At 37.0% G+C, this 22,697-nt stretch overlaps 1 protein-coding gene across 2 annotated transcripts in view; it reads left to right on the top strand.

The window, feature by feature from the left end:
• Positions 1-6,347: 6,347 nt before the first annotated feature.
• Positions 6,348-22,697, top strand: part of LOC112045098 (cystinosin homolog) — a 57,399-nt gene continuing 41,049 nt past the window's right edge. The window contains exon 1 of one of the 2 annotated variants that reach the window (XM_052882589.1): positions 6,348-6,516. The gene's annotated coding sequence lies outside the window, so the exon portion shown is untranslated. Of the gene's footprint in view, positions 6,517-20,056; positions 20,283-22,697 lie in introns of those variants that run through there. The other variant, XM_024081171.2, reaches the window with a different exon arrangement.

The following is a 22,697-nucleotide window of genomic DNA, read 5'->3' as shown; positions in this document are numbered from 1 at the left end:
TATTTAATCTATTTTTAGAATTTTAGATTATTATTAAGGCCCAAGCCCCACTGAGTTGTTTTTTGCAAGCAAAATTCTTTGATAATGCTTTAAACTGAGTTTTCATACTTTGTTTCATTTTCTTGTCAAATAACGTCTGTATTTGGTCTCAGAGGACTTAGAGAGATAAAGGATAACAAGCACCCCATGAAGCACACAAGTAACTTTTACAGGCTAACAGGCTGTACTGACCACAAACGTCAATTGAGGGTACTGTCTCGAGTCGAGAATGCATTACTTTTTGAATTTTGTATTTGGGGTTGCTACAACACCGTCGTCAGTCGTGTTCCGTACGCTCTATCTGCCTATTATTATTTATTGATTAATCTGTGGCTGTTACTACAATATCTCGCACTAGTGAGTAAATATGTTCCTTGATCTCGCATTAGCAATGTACGTAGTATCTATTAATATGTGCATAGGCATAAAAGTGTAACTCTTTACTGAAAGTGGGTTAAATCTTTAAATGAACTTTGGTTAGTGTCTCAAACGAATGTTATTACCGAATTGGATAATCCCCGTTGGTAACGTTGTTCTTCACATGGTTTGGTAATATCAGAGCTGAACGAGAGTATTTTTAAAAGTTATGTACTTAAATTAGTTTACTTTAGCTATAGATTTTTTTAGCAGGCCAATCAACGGTCTATTTCTTGCTTAGTCTACGAAACCATCTGTCCTTTATCTTTTTTTTTTTTTTTTTTTTTTTTTTTTTATTGTTTACAAGTTAGCCCTTGACTACAATCTCACCTGATGGTAAGCGATGATGTAGTCTTAGATGGAAGCGGGCTAACTCGTAAGGAGGAGGATGAAAATCCACACCCCTTTCGGTTTCTACACGGCATCGTACCGGAACGCTAAATCGCTTGGCGGTACGTCTTTGCCGGTAGGGTGGTAACTAGCCACGGCCGAAGCCTCTCACCAGCCAGACCTGGACCAATTAAGAAAATCTCAATCTGCCCAGCCGGGGATCGAACCCAGGACCTCCGTTTTGTAAATCCACCGCGCATACCACTGCGCCACGGAGGCCGTCGAAAATCTGGACACACCATTAAGTATTTTCTGTGTCCATTCACTACACACAACTTTAAATTTGACTCGCAATACACACACGCGTAATTTTTACACACACTAAGAAACACATTGTGCACAGTAAAAATATATACAAGCAGAATACTCGGCCGTATTTTTGAAATAAATACTTACAGCGCGCGGTACGTAAACATGTGATAGGGCTGCCTGCCTCCAGCATTTTAATTACATTTGCCAACTTATAAAATATTTTGTAAATTGTAGTAAAATAGGAAGTGATCAATAAAATGCGTGTTGTTTTTTGATTGGTAGATTAAAATAAGGCTGATACTAATCAATGACCGAAGGATAGGTGGTATTCATATGTTTTTTTTGGTGATGCCATCTAGGTATTACCTCTACACTACGTGACCAAATATTAAAAAACCGGTCAAGTGCGTGTCGGGCCTCGCGCAGTGTAGGGTTCCGTAGATTATGTTAGCCCTTATTATTCCTTACATTAAACAAGTTTTAATTTTTTTTTTCTGTGTTAGTAATTAAGTTACTCTCATTTATTTATTACTTCTTTTTTAAAATTTTTAACAATATAAGTATAAAATACAAAACATTATTAAAAATTTATAAAAAAAAAATCACCCTCCCGCTGCGAGACATTTGAGTGCCCAAGCAACCGGTGGTCAGGGCTCCAGAGTGAGGAACCTCCTCACAATACGCGCCGGTGTTGGTCGAAGCTTTTCGCTATAAGACCATTGACTGAAACAACTATCGGAACAATAATAGTTGACTCAACATTCCACATGGCGGTGATCTCGTGAGCAAGGTCCAAGTATTTTGATACTTTTTCCTTTTCGGCTTTAACCAGATTATCGTCATGTGGAACAGTAATATCAACAATTATTGCACGACGCACTGACCGATCGATTAGCACTATATCAGGTCTATCGGCTACAATATACCTGTCAGTGATAATCGTTCGGTCCCAGTAGAGCAATGCACTGCTATTTTCAAGAACTAACGCTGGGTCGTACCTATAGTAAGGCATCTCAAAATCGATAAGGCCATATTGAAGAGCAAGCTGTCGGTGGATTATCTTGGCTACTTGATTATGTCTGTGCAAGTATTCGCCGTTAGCAAGGTGAGAACACCCGGACACAATATGCCTGAGGGACTCCCCAGGGCGATGACACGCTCGACAGATGTCTAGAGTGCCATCTTTCATAATGTGTTTCCGGTAGTTTCTCATCTTTATAACTTCGTCCATAATTGCACAGACAAAACCCTTGGTTTAGTATATTGTTATAGTACGCGCGTTAACAACTGAGTCTTAGGGCCATAAATCATTTCTCTATATCTATCTCGCTTGCACTTATGGGTCTTATGGAGCCGTCTAGTGAAGGGTGTAACAATGAAAGACATATTATCGATAAGTAAAGTTTATTATCGTATCTTGTTCACAAAATTAAAAAAATTAACAATATTTGATTTAATATAATACATATTTCATATTATATAATTATTAACTAAATAAAATTAATCTTCATCTGAGTCTTCATCATCAGAATCTTCGTCTTCTGCCAAATTTATTATAAGCGGCGCGTGATCTCTAATTAGAGCTTTTTGTAAATCTTTGTTTTGAAGTTCTTCGGCATGCCTAACACATTTGGCCCAGTCTTCTCGTGTGACATTTTCTATGGCTCGGTGGAGGTGATTTTCGACATCTGCTATCTTGAAGGTATTATTATTCTTCGCAACTTCTCCCTTTACTTGTGCCCAAATTAATTCTATTGGGTTATATTGACAGTGATATGGAGGGAGCCTTATTACTTCATGACCTCGTTCATTTGCCAGATGGTCTAAAGCGTAGACCTTCTGCGGGTTACTGGCTTTTACTTTTCTTATTAATTCTTCAATAATTTCGTTGCTGGAATATGGAATCTTTTTCTTTGTCAACCATTCTTGAATTTCAGCTTTCCTCGTGTTTCTTGTGGGTATCTTTTCCAACTGTATCGAATGATAGCTTGCGTTATCGACAATTATAACTGAGGGCTCTTCAAGTAGATTCAGGAATTCGGAAAACCATGCCATATATGTTTCGCCATCCATTTCTGTGTGGTAATCAGCATCCTTTGATTTCACCGCTTTAAATATTAGCTTCGCATCTGGAACGAAGCCAGTCCTTGCAGAACCCGCATGGCAAACTATTAATCTTTGGCCTTTTCCCACAGGCTGATTCTTGAAACCTCCTTCATCGTTGCTTCCAAGCCACATCCTCTTTCTTGCATGGTTTTGATTAATCCATGTTTCGTCTAGATAGAAACGTGGTCGCTGATCGTTAGTTCTTCTAAGTAAATCCAATTTCCTTAAAAAGTCCATTCTAGCACAAACAATATCAGTTCTTTCCATTAAATATTTACGTCCTTCGCTATTTTTCTTATACTGGAACCCAACCTCCTTCAGTAGTATTCTCATTGAAGTGTTGCCGCATTTAAAATCGGGTAATTGTTCACGGAATTTTTCTAAAATTTTCGCCACGGATGGATACTCTCCATTCTCATAAAATGAAGCTACAGTTCGCTTCAACACACTTTTATCAAAATCGTCAATATTAGTGACGGTTTGTGGTTTCTTAAAATTTGTTCTTGGTATACAGGTACTGCCTGATTGTGATACTTCCGTCTTGATTCGGTCCACTGTCGCTCTGCTCACACCACAAACAAATGCGGCCATTTCACGTGGTTTGTTGAAATTTAGAGAAGCCACTTTATTCGGATCACTTTTCAATTCATTGAGAAACAGGAATACGTTGTGAATCAGTGTTCGAGCTTGAGGGCTAATATCGCCATGTAATTTCTTCAGATCAACGTTAGAAAATAAAGTATCCATAGTGCGCAACGAGTAACACATGAATGTATTTATTTAATTGCAGTAAATTTAATTATAGTGTATCTGTTTTAAGTTTAGTATGTTAGTGAGTTAGTCTTATTTCTAATTAATAAAATCTAATTAACTTGTAAGTTGAAATTGAAATTGAGGTATAGCTCGCGTTTCGACCTCTAGTATGAAGTCAAACTACTGCTTGCATATTTACTGTGACATTGCTTAGACTATCCACAGATTAAATACATAGAATATTCGATTACTGATCGATGTTTGGCTGTTTCGTCAAAAGAAACGATTATTTTTATAAATTGTTTTTATTAAAAATTTGATAAAATTAAGGTTTAAATACTTTCAAATGAAACGTTACTCCATCTTTTACTAAACTATAAGTTTTTGACCGTTTTTTATGCCATTTAACTACACAAACCGGCATTTTAGGGAGCTCCTTACACGACGAAAACGATTACAACAATGAAACATCGATTCTATAGCAACAGTTTTTATAAACGCATTAGATCATTGATCTTTGCCAGAGGGGTAACGGTTAGCGAACCACGTCCAGTTATTAATGGTCTAAGCTGTTTGATACACAGATTTACAAGTCGGTACAAGTGTTTCAGTGTTACCAACTCTCCAAAATATTTATCCCTAAAGTTTGTGTCAAAAACCCTTGAAATCGCCTTAATTATTGAGTTGTCCCCCTAAAAAATATAAATTCATAATAATTTTGAAATAATATGCTGTAATATGTTTCAAAAGTCTATATTTAATACAGACAAAATACTACGTCTTTATCCGAAGATTCAGATTTTTTGAAATCATACATGTTGACAATGAATAAATTTAACAATTTTTTTTATTCGATGAAAATTGCCGCCAGTTGCCTCAGAGTTTGTGTAACAACAAAAAACCTTGTTATTAAAGACCTTATCTTTTAAACATTTATAAAACTATTTACAGTGTAAAGTCTGCATCTGTCAACACTAACAGTGATACAAAATGCAACAGGTTATTCCACAATACTCTAAGCTAAGTTGTGACAGAGTTAATTTATTATGTGTCACAAGTCCACAACTTTAAAACTTATCAGATATTCAAACTCATCAAAGGAAAATGTAAGCCCATGTGATTACAATAAAAGCTACTGTTATGATAGATTCATATATGCGTTACTGTTGCTATTGTGTATGCAAAATAAAATGAGTCCTTCCCCTCCCTTACACCGAGCTGTGCTCGGCCACCGGCCACACCGGCACAACACTTCACCGGCAGGTTCCCACTGCGGACACGAGACAGTGACTGACCCAATGCAATATAATACACATCTCTGTAAATATTTTGTATATTTACTTTGTAGAATAACGTATTATATATCGCTATAAGTCGCTAGGTCAAGAAATAAATATTAAATTTATCATCAATTTAAAAATATTAAAGAGTCAAAAAATCCCTGTAAATACCCCTAAAAAAATCCCATTTCACTTATTTGCCCCCTAAATCTGAGGAGGAAACCCCTAAGTTGGGAACCCTGAAGTGTTTGTTACTAGATCTCTCCTATATTCAATGCATGTCATGGGAACTTAGAAGAACGTGAAATCTTTATGAAGCAGCGCCATCTACATTCTAGATTTAAGATTCCAGGATAGTAAATACAATTACATAGATGTGTACGTACTAGAATGTTTTTAGAGATTAAACCCGTGTAAGTACTGAAAAAGAAACCGAAAAAAAAGAATTATTTATCCTTTTAATTTTGACGCGTAATAGAAAGAATGTGTTTGTATTTCTAAAGCAAAGGGAAACAGTAAGTGTACATTAATTTCAACGATTTTCCACATAGTCATTTGGCCTAGTGGTGCATAACAATGGTACAATATAATAATCCTGAGTTCGAGCCCGGGAGTAACAATGGAAAACTTTTTGTCTTTTTTTTTTGTTTTTCTCAATTGGTTTCTTCAACTATTACAAAATCAAAAATGTCTCTCCTTTACAAAAAAATATGCATTATTATTTTTCACCACTAGGCCAAATGACTATATGGAACATTGTTGAAATTAATGTATGGTTACTATCTTTCTTTAATAATCCTTTTGCTTTAGAAATACAAGCACATTCTTCCTATTGCGCGTCAAAACTAAAAGGATAAATAATTCTTTTTTTTTTTTTTTTTCCATACTTACACGGTTTAAATCTCTAAAAACATTATAATACATACACATCATAAGTAATTGTATTTACTATTCTGGAATCTTAAATCTAGAATGTAGATGGCGCTGCTTCATAAAGATTTCACGTTCTTCTAAGTTCCCATGGCATGGTTAGGAGTATTATTGTTCTGTGATGGTAAGGCATTAATGACAGAATCCATTAATTAAAATGACAATGACATTGACATTTGACAATGACATTTGAAAATAAAATAAATTTAAATTCCATTTATTTACAGTTGTTAAATAAAAATGTAAATATGTAATTCAAGCAAATAATTATAAAAAAGATGTTGCCTAAACAAATAGGTTAATTCTATAGTGACGGGCGACGGCAATGAGACTAATTTATTGGAGAGAGGTAAGTTCATAAAAAATATTTTTTATTTTATTGATAATGTTTACAATGATTTCATTCTTTTTCTCGTTCCTTAACTATTCTTGCGAATTACGATGGTACAGATAGTAATTTATTTACTTAACCGTTTTACGCCTGTGAACCCACACTCCTACAAACTAAACTTCTACATTCTCTCCCTCCCACTCCCACTCCCGCTATTCGTTTAAAAACCAAATTAACTTTAAAAAAAATTATCTAACTTTAAAAATAGAATAATTTAATAACTGCACATAGGCACTCATGCACTTTGTACATTTAAATTAAGTAAGTCTGGTGCAAGCAATTATATTTTTATACTTTAAATAGGTTATGTGCCTACAAAATCACCACAAAAAGTGATCCGAATTTAGCTACACCACTGAGCGCACACATGCACAATTTTGTGTTGAATTCCATGATATATTTATGTTTTTACACTTCTTGAACACAATAAAACAATATTTAAGTAATAATTTTTTAGTTAGCGTTCATTGTTTAATTAGCGATTAAATAAAATTAAGGCAAATTATACACATTTGTCTGCCTCAGCTTTGATGCACTAGTACCCATCTCTAGTCTTAAATATTATTGGGTGCAAGTTTTAGACTTGTCTCCAGTCTCATAGTATAAGGATTCATCCTTCTGTTTTTCAATTATGAAGGCAGATCTGGTAATGTACAAAATGCATGTCTCCATACAATACTTGGTGATAATGAAGTGTAAATGCATCATTCATAATTGTAATTGCTTGAATTATTAATTAACCTTTAAAAATGGCCTACAGTAATAATAAATCCTGTTTAATGATATGAAAATTCAGATAACTAATTAATATGGAACAGTTTACTTTAAAACATTGTATTTAACATTAATTGAAGTTTCCTAGCTTCACCTGTTTCTATTCTCCAATGTTCAATTCAATTCAATTCAATTTATTTATTTGCAATTGTACAGTTACATTAGCTGGTATACAATAAATGTTGAAATAGGTACATTATACAATTCGCCATATACTGGCATGCAAATTTCTTAAAACACTATCTAAAAATCACTAGTCAAAATAAATACAATATTAAATTAGTTTTTTACAATATCATATGCGCACTATTCTCTTATTCTCTAAAGTGTCAATAAATTACGTCAAAGTTTATTAAAAAATGTCAATTAAATAATCTTTAATAGAATAATAACATTTCTTGAGCAAAAATTCTTTGATCTTATTCTTAAATCCGGCAGCACTCAAGTTTCTGTCGGCTAACTCTGGAGGCAGTTTATTGTACAATTTAGGCGCCATGTGAAATATGCTATTATTATATAAAGATGTTTTATGCCATGTGTAACAGATTTTATTTTTTCTGCGTTTACTATCTGAATATTCAAACAGTTGACTATTAGTTTTCATAAACACTAGTACCTCATAAATATACAGGCATGGGCAGGTCATAATTTTAAATTTTTCAAAATATGGTTTACACGAAACTGTAGGACTTAAATGCCATATTGATCTAATACACTTCTTTTGTGCTTTGAAAACTTTATCACGGTCAAATGAATTTCCCCAGAATATGATACCATAGCGTATATTTGCTGTAACATATGCATTAAAAGCAATTAACACAGCTGACTGATTCACTACTTTTGAGAGCATATACAGAGCAAATGAAAATCTATTCAATTTTGTACACAAGTCTTCAATATGGGTTCTCCAATTCAGGCAGTCATCTATATAAAGACCTAAAAACTTTGTGCTTGTAGTCTCTGCTATATTTTCTCCTAAGTAATTTATATTCAATGTCAATTTATTATATTTATTTCCAAATGTTATAATTTTAGTCTTGTCAAGATTTATAATTAGATTATTTACTGTCAACCAATTAACAATATTTATAATTGTATTATTTATGTCATTTTCAAATGAATCTTTAGAGTCACCTACAAAAACAACTGTACTGTCATCAGCGAATAAGTACGTTTTATAATTAGTAACAGATGGTAAGTCGTTTATGTAAGTTATAAATAGCAGTGGACCGAGTATACTCCCTTGTGGAACTCCATATGACACGGTTTTTTGGTCTGATATATATTTTGTTTCTATATGGTCAGTTATATTAGTTATTTCAGTCATCTGTTTCCTACCCGATAAATATGAATTTACGAGTTTTAAAGCATTCCCTCTAATACCATATCTACTTAGTTTATCTATCATTATAGAGTGGTCCACATAATCAAATGCCTTGGTGAGATCCATGAAAAGAGCACAAACAGAAATGTATTCTAATATTTATTTAAAAACCAAAGCATTATCTTAGGATTATTTGGACACAGTTTAAAAGTTAGAATTAATTATTTTATGTAACTATAGTGATGATTTTAAAAGAGTAACTGTTGAGATTTTTGCTTCCTTCTGAACTGGTGGTGGAGTCTCTACAAATAGTCCAATTTGACCTTTTAAGTGCTTTTCCAAATTTAAGCCTACATATTATGGCCTTTGGTTAATAGTAGTAATTCATTCAATTGTTCCACTGTGATGCCCGGTCAACAAAATGACAGACAGACAGGCAGACAGACAAAAAAAAGTATTTTTGGCGACAGGATCAATTATTATCTATTGCCTTTCAACAAAATTTTTTAAATATCTTCAATGTACAAAATTAGATCTCTTACAGTTTTATTGTAAGTAGAAATATATAAGTTGTAATTAATTTAAAAAAGCATGTGTTTGAAAGCATGTGTTGCTTAGCTGCACGCTCACCTTTGACCCTTGCATTGTTGTAGCGAAGTGACCATACTGCCGCTCAATATTTGAATGATTAATTTATTCAAATGACATAAAAATTGGTGTTAACATGTGACACAGTATATTTCCATACAAATCACAATAGAACATTTTACTTAAATACTTAAAGTAAAACAAAGTACCCATGCAGGGCCAGCGTGTGTCCTGTAACTTGATATGCCACGTTCGGTTGAAATGTTGGAAGATGTTTGCACACTGCTTGCTGCTTAACAAACTCTAATTACAAGCTTCTATGTAAATAAGTGTGACATTGCATGTCTTCAACGATGGTGGCTCACGGTGGAGTCTGAAGGTGGCCATAATAACTCTTGGGCTTATTGAAGTAACTCCTTAACAGGTATGCCTTTTTATTTTGGTAAAACTGTTTAAATATACAGCATACCTCCAATAACAGCTTGATTTTTCCTGACTATGGTGAAGCCAAAAGAAAGGGTAATTGGCAGCCTATGTATGTATGTATGTGCTTATATTCCACCGTAGCGCCTAAACTATTGAACCGACTTTAATTAATGAGGTGTCGAGATTCGTAATAATGGCTGGCGTGCAATAGGGTATATAAATTTTATATGACGGAATTTAGACCGCAGATTCTAACCTCTAAAACATTAAACTGTGATAATCCTCACGTAATTGGCATCAAAAGAAAGGTTTTGGCGAGAAAATGGGCGAGCTGACATTTTTTTTTTAAATGGTCTTAAATAGTTCATTATCGTTCTACTAGATTGAAAAATTTTTCATATTTTTTGAGACATGATTACATGAAAATTTTAGTTTTTAACCGACTTCAAAAAAAAGAGGTAGCACATACGATGTTATTTTTCGCTTTTCAGTTTATTTTTGTGATTTTGAAGTCGGTTTAATAATTTTGTTAAAAAGCTTTTATTATATTTTCTAAAATATAATTCAAAAACCGTGTTTGTTTTATTTCCTACGGGAACGGGAACCACGCGGAGTCAGGTAGTATTAAATATTGACATTACATCATAGTTATTTTGTGTAATCTCTATAATTATCATAAATGTATACTAAATATATATTATGCAAATTATGATAGATATTTTTGCAATTAACTTTTTGCGCGTTGGAGTTATCAATTATCACAACTAATTTTATATAAACCTACTTTTTTGTGGCTATGAATATGCGTACCCTGACCCTAACTAACTAACTATTGTATTATCTACGAGTACATCGTACTAATTATATACTTAAATACGAAATAAATATATCAGTTACCTGTAACTCTTTATGTAATAGGTAAACCGCTGAACCGATTTTAATGAAATTTGTTACAAAGTTAACTGGAGAGTAGAACATTGGCTACTTTTTATTGCGGAAAAGATCCAACTGAAGAAATACATTTTGACTTCGACTGTGAGTATCACGGCCAGAGTGAAGTATTGAGGCGTTTGCGTATGCGAAAGGAACAGTAAGACGTAAGACGCAGTCCTCATTGCACGACGCACATTGCACGAATGTTGTCAACACATTAGGAAATATCACCGATAAGTGTATTCAGTTTACAACCGTTCCGCCATTCGTCACGTTCAGTCCACGTGGCGCGCGGCTGACTGCCGCTGAGCCGCACCGGCAGGCGGCAACACTGAACACTTGCGTGTTGCCGCCGACCAGCACCGGCGTGGTGGGTCGAAGCTTCGGACCCCGTAACCTATAATGAGGGCGCCTGCTCTTGATGGTGGTGATGTCGGATGAGGATTATTACTTTTTAGATCGTGATTTTTCAGAAGCCGCGTTTCAGATTTTGCTGCAATTTTTCTAGAACATGGGGTTTATTTGAATCATCAGGATATGTCAATAACAGTTAGCAATAGTTAAAAAACGTAAAGAACAAAAAAGCATTGAATCAAAATTTTTGTATTTCAACGGAAAACCGAGTTATGTATGAGTTATTCGGCGGAAAATGCGCTTTTGGTCGAAAATTTGTAGTTAAGCTTTTTTAAACTCCCGGCGTCATATCCAAAATTTAGCGTTCTCGGTTCATTTGCATTTTTAAGCCGAATTTTCCGACATTATGACTGTAGTATAAAGATAAATCCTAATAATAATAAATCCCAAATATTATGGCTAGCGGCGGAGTATATTTCAAAACGTTGACAAACTACAATTGTCCAATTGTGGACGAACTCTCTAATGTAATCCATGCGACGGCGGCTCGAGATGTGCTCGCGGCAAATTACTTCCTCCGCCGATTGCGCCACCGGCTTCATGGATTTCAATAGAAAGCCCTTATGTGTTGTTGTGTTCTAAATATAGGACGGGACGGCCGCGCTAGTGCGAAATAATGTTAGCTCAGGATTTTTTTTTTCTCGAAGTCCTTTATATTTTTTTTTAATAAGACGTCCGCTTCGTCAGCGCGGGGGGGGGGGGAGGGAGGTTTGGAGTGCAAGTGCACGAGCCTCGCCTGATGGGACCCGAAGGCAAAAACAGAGTAAATGGGCGGAGAACTTCTCTGAGACTTTGTCTCGAGCAGAATGTGTCCTTATAAATTCCCACTGGCTCAAGTGTCGAGTTTGTGTTAGTTGATTAACTAACACTGGGATTCAAGCAGAGCAATTTAAGCTATGACCAGAACATGAAACATTCCTCTGAAGCATTTTGTTTATAAAATGGCTGTAAAATAGGTAAGTTTGTTTATGCTTTGCGATAACATATAAGAGTGCAACGACAAAACGAAATGCTTTCGTAGTCGTGTGGGCGTTCACCCGCAGGTGTTTACTGACTCTCGTGTCGTCAGTTCAGTTTGAGTTTAGTCAACTTTTGATTAACAATCAATAGTTGACTAAACTCATATACAAAAACAAAATGCACTGTAGTTTGTGCACATTTTAATGTAAATATACAGATATTATATTTTTTGTACAAAAGTTGTAGTAGGTATATGTTTAGTGGGTTATCATATTTTTTAAAAGTGTTTTTGGAAAGAAGTATAATTAAACGAATATAATTTAAAAAGAATACGACAGGTCGCTAAAGGTGTTCGAAACACTGTAGCTCGACTAGTTTTTCAAGAAAAACCAAACGTTTAAATATTTGTAGGAGCTGTCTGGCGAAAGTGATACTTCTGTGGATCTCAACACCTTGCACTCGGGTCAGTTTAGGATTTTATATTTCATAATAGACGGGTCTGGTCTATTTTTAGTCTTTACAATAATATATATTTTATTCAACTGGAAATTCACATAGTTTTCCATACAAACATGTAGGGAAGGATAACCAATAGGCGATAGCTCATATTTAAACTCTATAATTGCAAAGCTTAGCAGTATCTAATGATTTAAGTACATATATGCACGTACATTTTTCATAATATTTTAACTATTGAGATAGAAAATTATTTAATAACTATAAATATCTATAAGGCAACGGAAAAACTACTTTTGCAAAACTTCAATTTAATTAATTTCAAAATAGTCCATGTACAGTCCAGCAGCACCAGATCAAATTTTATCTCAGTCCGAATTTCACCAAAATATATGTAGTTTCTGCGTGATTGAATAACATACAAACTTTCACATTCATAACATGACTACTGACTGGGTGCAGCTGCCGTGTGTGCAGCCGCATCGCGGCCGATGAGACAGTCGCGTCGTGTGACGTGTCGTGTCGTGTGTCGTGTGTCGTGTCACTCATGTTATCAACCGCTTGACGCCTGGCGCGACACAACACGACACATGACAACCGCACTGAAGTGTCAAGGGTAAAGTGATAATGCTATCGCATATCAAAAGTGCCGCCGATTTCAAGGTGTAGGCAACACCTTTATCCCAAACTCTGCCAATGGGAGATGGAGATGGACGGTATTAGGTTTCACTACGTAACAGTTTCGATCACTCGGTTGCCCGAGCCGATGGGGAGGACTTCCGACGTTGGACCTCTTCATGCACCTCCATGACCGTATCAAATGAAAGTCACTTTAGGGTTCCGCAACCATAGGTTAAAACGGGACTCTACTACTAAAAACACTACATAATACATAATATTACGTACGAGTACTGAGAATCCGCTGTATCTAATGAGCCGTAAATGTTAGACAGTTGGAATTTTTGCAGAACCTATCGTACGCGGGTCCGACTCGCACTTGGTCGCAATTTATCAATCGTTCGTTGTCCCTGCGACAGGCATGAAATGGTAGCGTGTGCTATGTTGATCGACGTTTCAAAAATGCTTGAAATGTAGGCTAAGCCACAGAATACATACGCGTATATGTGCGAGCTACTCGTAAGCCTGCGGGAACTAAACCAATTTCAATTTGGTTTGGTTTGAAGTAGCGGCCTCAACGTCCTACCGCTGAGCGTGACGGGGATGTCACGCTGTGCAGCTGGATATAATAGGTTAGGTATATCATAAATAAATAATTTAATTATAATATTTACACAGTAGGTGTTTGAACCCCGCAGTGCGCACATTGTGCAAGTTGTACTGTAGTTAAACACAGTTATCGCTATGTTTTCATTCACGCCGCCGATAATGTTCACATCTTATGACTTGGTAAAAAAATATAGCGATAAAATAAAAATAAACTCTACGCACGGTCATAGGTTATGCTGAAAGTTTGTTTTTTTTTACCTTATAACTTATACCAAACTGCAAAACGTGTCTGAAAACGTGCACGTGCATCCATATCGCTTTGTTGAGTTTTAATTCTACTCGCCCAGCCAGTGTGTGTGTCGAATATTGTAAGCAATGAACTAAGTGTAGAACCACTTCCTCGCAACTTAAGTTTACTTGTTGACCCGCCGAACCTAGTGATCGTTTCGTACCGGCCGCAGCATGGCTCCACAACCGCTGTGCTGTACGGAGGGAGCTCGGCACGAGAAGGCTGACAATGATGAAATCCACCGATAACCTCCAATTCGTCCACGTCCGCTCTGAGCGATGTATAAGTTTTTTTGTTTAAATAAAGATTTGCCATATCTTTTTTTAAATATAACCGATATTCCCATTTCCCTCCAACTAGTCGGGAGTGGGTACGACAATAGACCAATCGGGGATCGAACCACCGCCACCGTTTGTGTCTCGCAGGTACACAGTTTCGTTAATGAACAGTGCTAGTACATTTGTGAGTACATGGCGCTCATCACATTGCTGATTGCCATGAACTTGAGCAGCAATCAATATCGGCAGCAATCGGCAGCAGCACCCGGCACTTTATAACAATTTGGAGTTCGCGCTCGGATTCGTTACTCATTACCAGCTTATTTTGATGACGTACTACAGAGCCTTCCTCCTTATAGTGGAAAGGATATGGAGCCAACCCACCACACTGCTTCGTTACTGGCTGGCGGGCGAGCGGGTTATTTGTTATCATCGGCTGACATTATTTTAAAATAAAAGGAACAGTCTTTTCATAGGCTGGGTATTTTTCTTCGAGTTTTATGGAAACAAAAAAAAACTCACGGAAAAATTGCGGGCAACGGTTAGTTAAATAAATAAAAAATGTCGCATTCATTAATTTAAAACAGAGCTCTGTCTATTTAGATGGACGATGAGTTGGCAAGTTTGCGGCAGTATTGGGAGCAATTAGCTCCATGATTGTGTATCTGAGGCCTGCCCTCGGCGTGTTCGATAAGTAAAGACGTCAACATATGAATTTACAAGACGGAGGCCCTGGGTTCGATCCCCGGCTGGGCCGATTAAGGTTTTCTTAATTGGTCCAGGTCTGGCTGGTGGGAGGCTACGGCCATGGCTAGTTACCACCCTACCTACAAAGACGTACCGTCAAGCGATTTAGCTTTCCGGTACGATGTTGTGTAGAAACCAAAAGGAGTATGGATTTCATGCCACTCCTAACAAGTTAGTCCGTTTCCATCTTAGATTGCATCATCACTTACCATGGTGAGATTGTAGTCAAGTGCTAACCTGTAAAGATTAAAAAAAAAATTCTTTCGGCTTCCGAAAAATAAGGATTTTCTTATATGTGTGCGTCCGCAGTGAGCGGAAAAATAGCTCACTACGCGTTGTGGTCACAGTAAAACATCCTCCACACGGCGAAATTCATGTTATGGCTCTAAGGAAAACGCGCACGACGCGTTGTGGCAATCACAGATAGACCAAATAGCAAAATTCGTGTCGTCGCTGACTGGTTACTGACAAAATTGGTTAATAAATGATGAAGTTATGATGAATGGTAACAAACATTAAAAAAAAACATACGCTTCAAATTGAGAACCTCCTCCTTTTTTGAAGTCGGTTAAAAATATATATGATATTATTAGAAAGATGATGTCGAGTAAATCTGCTACCACAAGAAGTAGGTATATAATCGCTAAACTGCACCGTCATTGTCCCATGGGTCGGACTCTGCGTGTGGCGTGACTGTGTGAGCGCCGTGACGTCATGTGTTTCTTAGACGAGTAGGTGCTGTCATTCTTGACATGACAGCATCTACCATGTGACGTCATGTCTAGATAGGGACAGATCGACGTTTGCAGTTTGTCGATAACATGTTCGTTGTTAGACTCAGATTATGCAATAGTTGTTATCAAATGCGTGTCTATTTACCCGCTTCTCAAAAAAGAAGAGTTTGTTCATTTTAGAAAAATAATTATTAAAAAAGCCGATAGATATTTTTTAATTCAGATTTTGCGTTAATTAATCCTTAGGCTTAGTTTATAACAACTTTTGGTCTATTTGTGGTCACGCTACGGCGGGTTAGAAATATAGATTCTGATGAGAAACTTTTTGTGTATCACACTTTGCCTTATCCTCAACGTTTGCTCGTCACCAAATTGTACAAAGTCACTTGCCGTTCTCCTGTTGGACATAATTAGCAAGATAACGAATGAGAGTGAGCGCGGGCTGCCAAATCATGACGATGCCGAAATGTGAGGTCAGGAGCGCCAACCGGATCGATAGGTTATGAAAACTTTGATAAACGTAAGATGTTGCGATAACTGCTTTTTTGTTGTAATTAACTGCGTGATTGTGCTTATCTGAACGAAAACATGCGCCTACGGCTGCGGCTGTAGGTATGGAGGTAGGTATGATTGTGTTCGTTTGGTCGCGCCTCGCGGATTCGTTAAAACTCCAAACCAATTTTCATGATTGTAACTAAAAAAATTTGACAAGGAAAATTTACTAAGTACTTAGTAAGTAAAAATATTAAAAATTATAAATTTTAATAATGGACAGCCTCAAATCATATGTAAGCTTGAGAACATGGCAGACTTACAAAACTACTACGACCATCATATCGTAGTATCATCATATATGTACTGATAAAGAATATCCTTTGTTTCCGAACTAGGTTTTAATACTAACTTATTACTTCTATAGACTTAAATTCCCTAACCTCAGGTGTAGAATTTCCAAAAGTCATAACATTACACTTGACATGTGACCGATGTGGAGATGCGATGTAGGTACATGTACCAATTCCCACAAAATGTAAAAATTATATCGTACTTACAACAGTTATATTATATTAGGTACATTAGATAACAACTCGCACGAAGCACTTTTATCCAGTTTTGGATTATTGTTGTTGTTGTCATTGTGTTGTTGTGTGAAGCTGTACGAATGTGATTTTCGGTTGATTCCGCCATTTTACACTCGTCGACGTAATATTCGCCTCTAGGCAGCTTTTGTTACACTATGAATTTTGTTTCCTTGGGATGACAAAAATGAAATGTTAATAACAATGAAGTTTCCGTGGAAACCGACGATGCCACAGCGCTGTAACTTTACAGAATGTGAGCTGTTGTATCGGTACACGCGGGACTATTTCGTTAAGCATTCCTCGGCCACCAGCGCTGCTCCCCTGGCCCCTACTCTAATGAACCGCTCCACTGTCACAGTATACCGTACATGGAACACCTCGTCCGGGTAGTGTTGTCGTGCCTGCTTGACCAGTCCAGTCTGAAGGCTATGTCCTCGTGTGCTGCAGGTGTTGCAGAAGCACATGGGGCTCAGTGCTCTGGCGATTGACGTTCGGCAGCACTGTATACGTGTGTGTAAGTGATGTGAGCGTGCCCGGCGACACGACACTATACACCGAATGAAACTGAGTGCCGCTTGATGGTAAACTGAATGCGGCTGTAACATACTACATTCATTAGCTCATAATATGTCGTTAAACCTAAATTGACTTCATCATCATTATCAACCCATACTCGGCTCACTGCTGAGCTCGAGTCTCCTCTCAGAATGAGAGCGGTTAGGCCAAAAGTCCTCCACGCTGGCCCAATGCGGATTGGCAGACTTCACACACGCAGAGAACTGAGAACTGTCTAGTGTGCAGATTTCCTCACGATGTTTTCCTTCACCGTTTGAGACACGTGTTATTTAATTTCATAAGATGCACACAACTGAAAGATTTGAGGTGCATGCCCCGAACCGGATTCGAACCCACTTACTTGAACTATATTGACTTACTTTGTTTATATTAATTTTGGTTTTTATTTTGAAATCTTGTGATGATCTATAATGCATCAGATGTTTCATTATTTATCTCTTATCATAAATTATCAATTTTATTTACGATTACAAAATACTCTCGTTGGGGATTTTTTATCTGTCCAGAGGTTTGTAGCAATTTGATATTCCCCACGTAATAGTCGTCGTTAACCTCAATAAAAAGGTTATTTGCTCGATTTCTCAAACTTTCAATATTTTTAAACAATATTAATTTGTTTTTCCATCTATGTATGGAAATCGCATCTCGCATTATCGCAATCCAGCGAGTAGGTTGTTCAAGAGATTAGCGCGGACTGATGGAAAACGTCTAGCGCTGGCCACTCACCATCCGACGAGCGCATATGCCTGCAGCGCTATCGGCGTGACATCCGATAAATCTGATCGTGTTTTGGGCGCGATCTACATGATGTCATGCAAATTGCGACCAATACACGATTAAACTTTCAGATTCAGATTTGACGGCCTCCGTGGCGCAGTGGTATGCGCGGTGGATTTACAAGACGGAGGTCCTGGGTTCGATTCCCCGCTGGGTCCATTGAGGTATTCTTAATTGGTCCAGGTCTGGTTGGTGGGAGGCTTCGGCTTGGCTAATCACCACCCTACCGACAAAGACGTGCCGCCAAGCGATTAAACGTTCCGGTACGATTTCGTGTAAAAACCGAAAGGAATGTGGATTTCATCTAACTCCTAACAAGTTAGCCCGCTTCCATCTTATATTGCATCCTCACTTAACACCAGGTGAGATTGTAGTCAAGGGCTAACTTGTAGAGTATGTAAAAAAAAAAAAGATTTATTGGCTATCTAGCCGTTCGCGCTGTAGGCATGTGGACTTATTGTATCGTCAGTAGAAGTTACATTACATTACGGTGTAACATTATTGGACATTTCTGTCATTTTCTTTTTTGGTTACTTGTAACAAACAGAGCAGCAAAATACACATAGCAGAGGTTGCAAAGACGATCGGATAGGTTTTATAGAAATGTAATAGAACCTTGACCCTACCGTTCGTGAGCCGCTCACCGATGTGTCAGGAGGTAATGGATACTCCTACGTTCGTCTGTACAACACTTGGAGTAGGTAACGATTTGCCGACAAGTTGTGCACTCGCGGTGATGTGTGTATTATCTAATCTAGTTCATTGCCGAAACTAAACCGCACTTGAGTGTTGAGGTTAACGTGTGAGTTGCTCGGCCGACAGGCTCTGTGTCTACTGTCTGCCGCACTGGTACCTTGCGACGCAGCGCGGCGCGCGCGACTCGCGGCTAAGCTGCTCAAATGGGGAGAGAGACAGGACATACGCGTAGCAATACTGCACGTTTAAACTTTGTATGTGACACTCAGACCAATTATAGAAGGACCTGTATCGCACTCATAGTCACGAACAAAATTGTCTGTCATTTTCTGAAGAAAACGAGCTTAGATTTGGTATATCTTATACTAAACTAGAAGTTTTTGCCAGTTCTTTACACAATTCAATTACACAAAAATATATTTTTACGAAGCTCTTTAACCGACGAACACGATTACATCTATTTAACATTAATTCTATAGAGACAGTTTTTATAATCACATTAGATCGTTGATCATATACTTTGACAGAAAAGTAACGTCTAGCGAGGCAGGTCCTATACAATAATTGGTCTGAGATGTGCCATGATTAATAATGAAATTTTCTTTTAACAATGACAATTTACTTTAAGAAAATTACATATTATCAAATGATAATGTGTAATTTTCTTTTGTTACAATTAAATATTTGTAAATGCTCTTCAGTATGCCACATGTTGCAGATTTTGAACGCACATTTAGACAAAAATATATAAGTTCTTCAACTTCATGATTTATCATTTTAGGTACACTAAAAATAACTACATCGAGTATTTATTAGTTACTATACTTTATTTGTGTTTTACAAATTTAGCTCATTTTGATATTTGACTAATTTAATAAAAATTGATAATTGTTTCGAAATATACGTTGACCAAAGAAATGCTAGTATTGTTAGAAACCTCTAAATGCTGTTATACGAAAAACATGTAGTAATTGTAAAAGTGTTTCATCATCATGTGCAGCTAATTGCAACACGGAGAGTGATGATAATAGCTACGAGTGCATGTCATGGGTTCCTATAGAAGTGTTGAGTTTTGCACGTCATGCTGCATGTGTGACTTCCGTCTCTGTCTAACGCGGGCGGGCCGGTGCGGCGCGCGCGCGGGCTCTGCTGTACACCTGACCGGCCAGCAGGCAGCGCTCGGCGCCACGGCCGGTATAACTGAAGCCGACTGGATGCGCTGTTATCACTCGCTGTTACGCCGTCGCGCGGGATTCTCGTCTCTTTCACATTGAATCCCTTAAATTATAAATTAAATAAAAAAAATTATTTATAATAGATATCTTTTTCTTAAATTCAATATTTTATAGTTGTTTGCTCGTTGTGAAGTGTTACTGTGGACAGTATTCCCGCATTGCAGTTTCTGTTGACAGTTGTACTTTCCTTTTTTTTGATTGGAAAAATGTGAGTTAAAACTTTTTTAAATACATATATTTTTATTACGAGGACACTTATTCGGCATTGAAAATTAAGAATGTGAAATTTTTAAAAATATACATTCCGAATTTGAATGCCGAATGATGGTTTCTTTATTTCGAAGTTATTTACCCTACTACAGTATTAAAAAAAGTTCTTTTGAACTTGTCCTAAATAAATAAATGATAAATTTTTTTAAACAATTTTTAGTGTAATAACTACATGTGTAAAATTATACATATTTGAAATATTAGTAAAGATTTTTTTTATTACTCAATGGGTTTTTATTTTGAATGTATATTTATTTTTGTTTGACGTATAAATTGCCATATTGGATTAATCATCACGTCATTTGATAGCGATAGTAAGACGAAATCGATGACATTTTTTTTCCGATTTGTCCGCCGTATTTTCGTACGCATTATGTTGCCTTGTTAGCCCAGTGGATATTACTTCTGCCACCTCAGCCTTCGATTCGGAAGGCGTAGGTTCGAATCCTGTTCGAAGCGTGCTCCTCCCAACTTTTCAGTTCCGTGCTTTTTAAGAAATTAAATATCACTAACCTCCTGAAGGAAAAACATCGTGAGGTAATTTGCATGTGAAGTCTGCCAACCTAGGAGCCAACGTGGTGGACTATTAGCCTAACCCCTCTCATTCTGAGAGAAGACTCGTGCTCAACAGTGAGCCGAATAATTATGGATTGTTAATGAGGAATTTTCATACGATTTTAAGTTTCCACTTTAAATGCTATCGTCTCAAGCAGTTTACCAAAATAATTGAAATTTGCATAGATATTAGTTATTTATAAACAGCTACATCTAATTAGCATAGATAAATAATTACATGCTCGTATTTTTATTCGTAAATAGCGTTTTATAATTGTGTTGTGACAGGAGAACTGGTCGTCGCGTGTGATGCAATAGGCAATAGCTAGTTTTACAAATATCTCATAGGATAAAGGAACTTAAGCGAACCAATAAGTTGTACGTTTATAAAATCACGTTTAAAAGTTTTTAATTTCTACTTTGGAAATAGTTCGAAGAAGTATTTTCTACGGAGGGAGTAATTGAATTCGCCTCACGCCGTCGCCTTGACTAATGACTTCACGCCATTGTTGTTTAGCCGCGCCCGATTACTGCCACTGCGGCTACCGGCCGCGGCTCCTGCAGGCTCCTGCTCCTGCTCCGCTGCAGCAGTAGAACAACACAACTCGTTCGATTGATGTATTGAAAATGGTGTTTATTTACTAACAAATACACAAATACATACTTTCATAATAAATACGTAAGCAATCTGTCTGTCCATACTTGTATGGCTTACTGTCACCAAACATTCTCTGTTTTTATTTTTCAAATACTTGCCATATATTTTAAATATGACCGATATTTCCATTCCCCTCCAACTAGTCGGGAAAGACTGTATCAGGAATGGGTACGAATATAGTCCAACGAGGCGGGGATCGAATCACCGCCCCTCGGTGATGAGTCCGACCGCCGCACGGTTGAGCGATTGGCTCTAGCGCTCTGTTCACCCGGTCACTGTACTGAGGTTGTACGACTGTACGTGTACACTACCATCAGCTGCTTGTTTCGTAAACTGAAAATAAAATTACTACGGAACCCTAAAAAGAGATTATTGTTATTCATAGTTTACTCGTATGTATGTATGTAACATCGATTAAATCTATGACCTTGTCCATTGTACAGAAAACTCATTTAATTTATCTCGTGTCAACTTAAAATCGTGTCACTCTTATCTTTATTTCGAAATGGATGTCACCTTTTTACCTGATATGTGTGCAGTTGTAATTTAACCTTAATAAAAAATTTCACCGACATCGATACTTATCGCATCCAACAGTTGTCGCGTTACAAATAAAAAGACCTAACTAAAGTGTGTAAATGATATTCCTCGTTTAGTGTCGATTCCAGTTAGCGAGTGTCGTCTGAACTTTCTAAACTTTTATGTAGTCTATGTTCTACGAGTGAACAGATCAAAGCAATGAAGGCCACACACGTCACGGTGTGACTGAACGGGCCACTTGACCAGATTGATCTGAGCGTACACCTCGTATGTTAGTCTGTGTGCATTCAACTGAGGCAAAAAGAAAATCTATCCGCAATGCCGCTCATTAATAAGTCCGAGTGGAAACCATTACTTGGAAAATAAAGTAGTTCTGACAGCAAAGAAGCGTTCGTGACTCGAAGGCTGCGATATCTTAATTGTATAATGTTATACCGATTTAATAAAAAACAGATGTACTTACTTACAAAAAATCATATAAAAATATGTTTTATTTTTAACCGACTTCCAAAAAGGAGGAGGTTCTACGTTCGGCTGTATGTATGTGGGCGGGAAAGAACAAGTCAAACATATTGAAAATGAAGATTTTACACACTCTAC

The sequence above is a fragment of the Bicyclus anynana genome, chromosome 7 (genome assembly GCF_947172395.1).
Source record: "Bicyclus anynana chromosome 7, ilBicAnyn1.1, whole genome shotgun sequence".
Lineage (NCBI taxonomy): Eukaryota > Metazoa > Arthropoda > Insecta > Lepidoptera > Nymphalidae > Bicyclus > Bicyclus anynana.
Note: the sequence above shows the minus strand (reverse complement) of the source record. Positions and strands in the feature narration are given on the sequence as shown.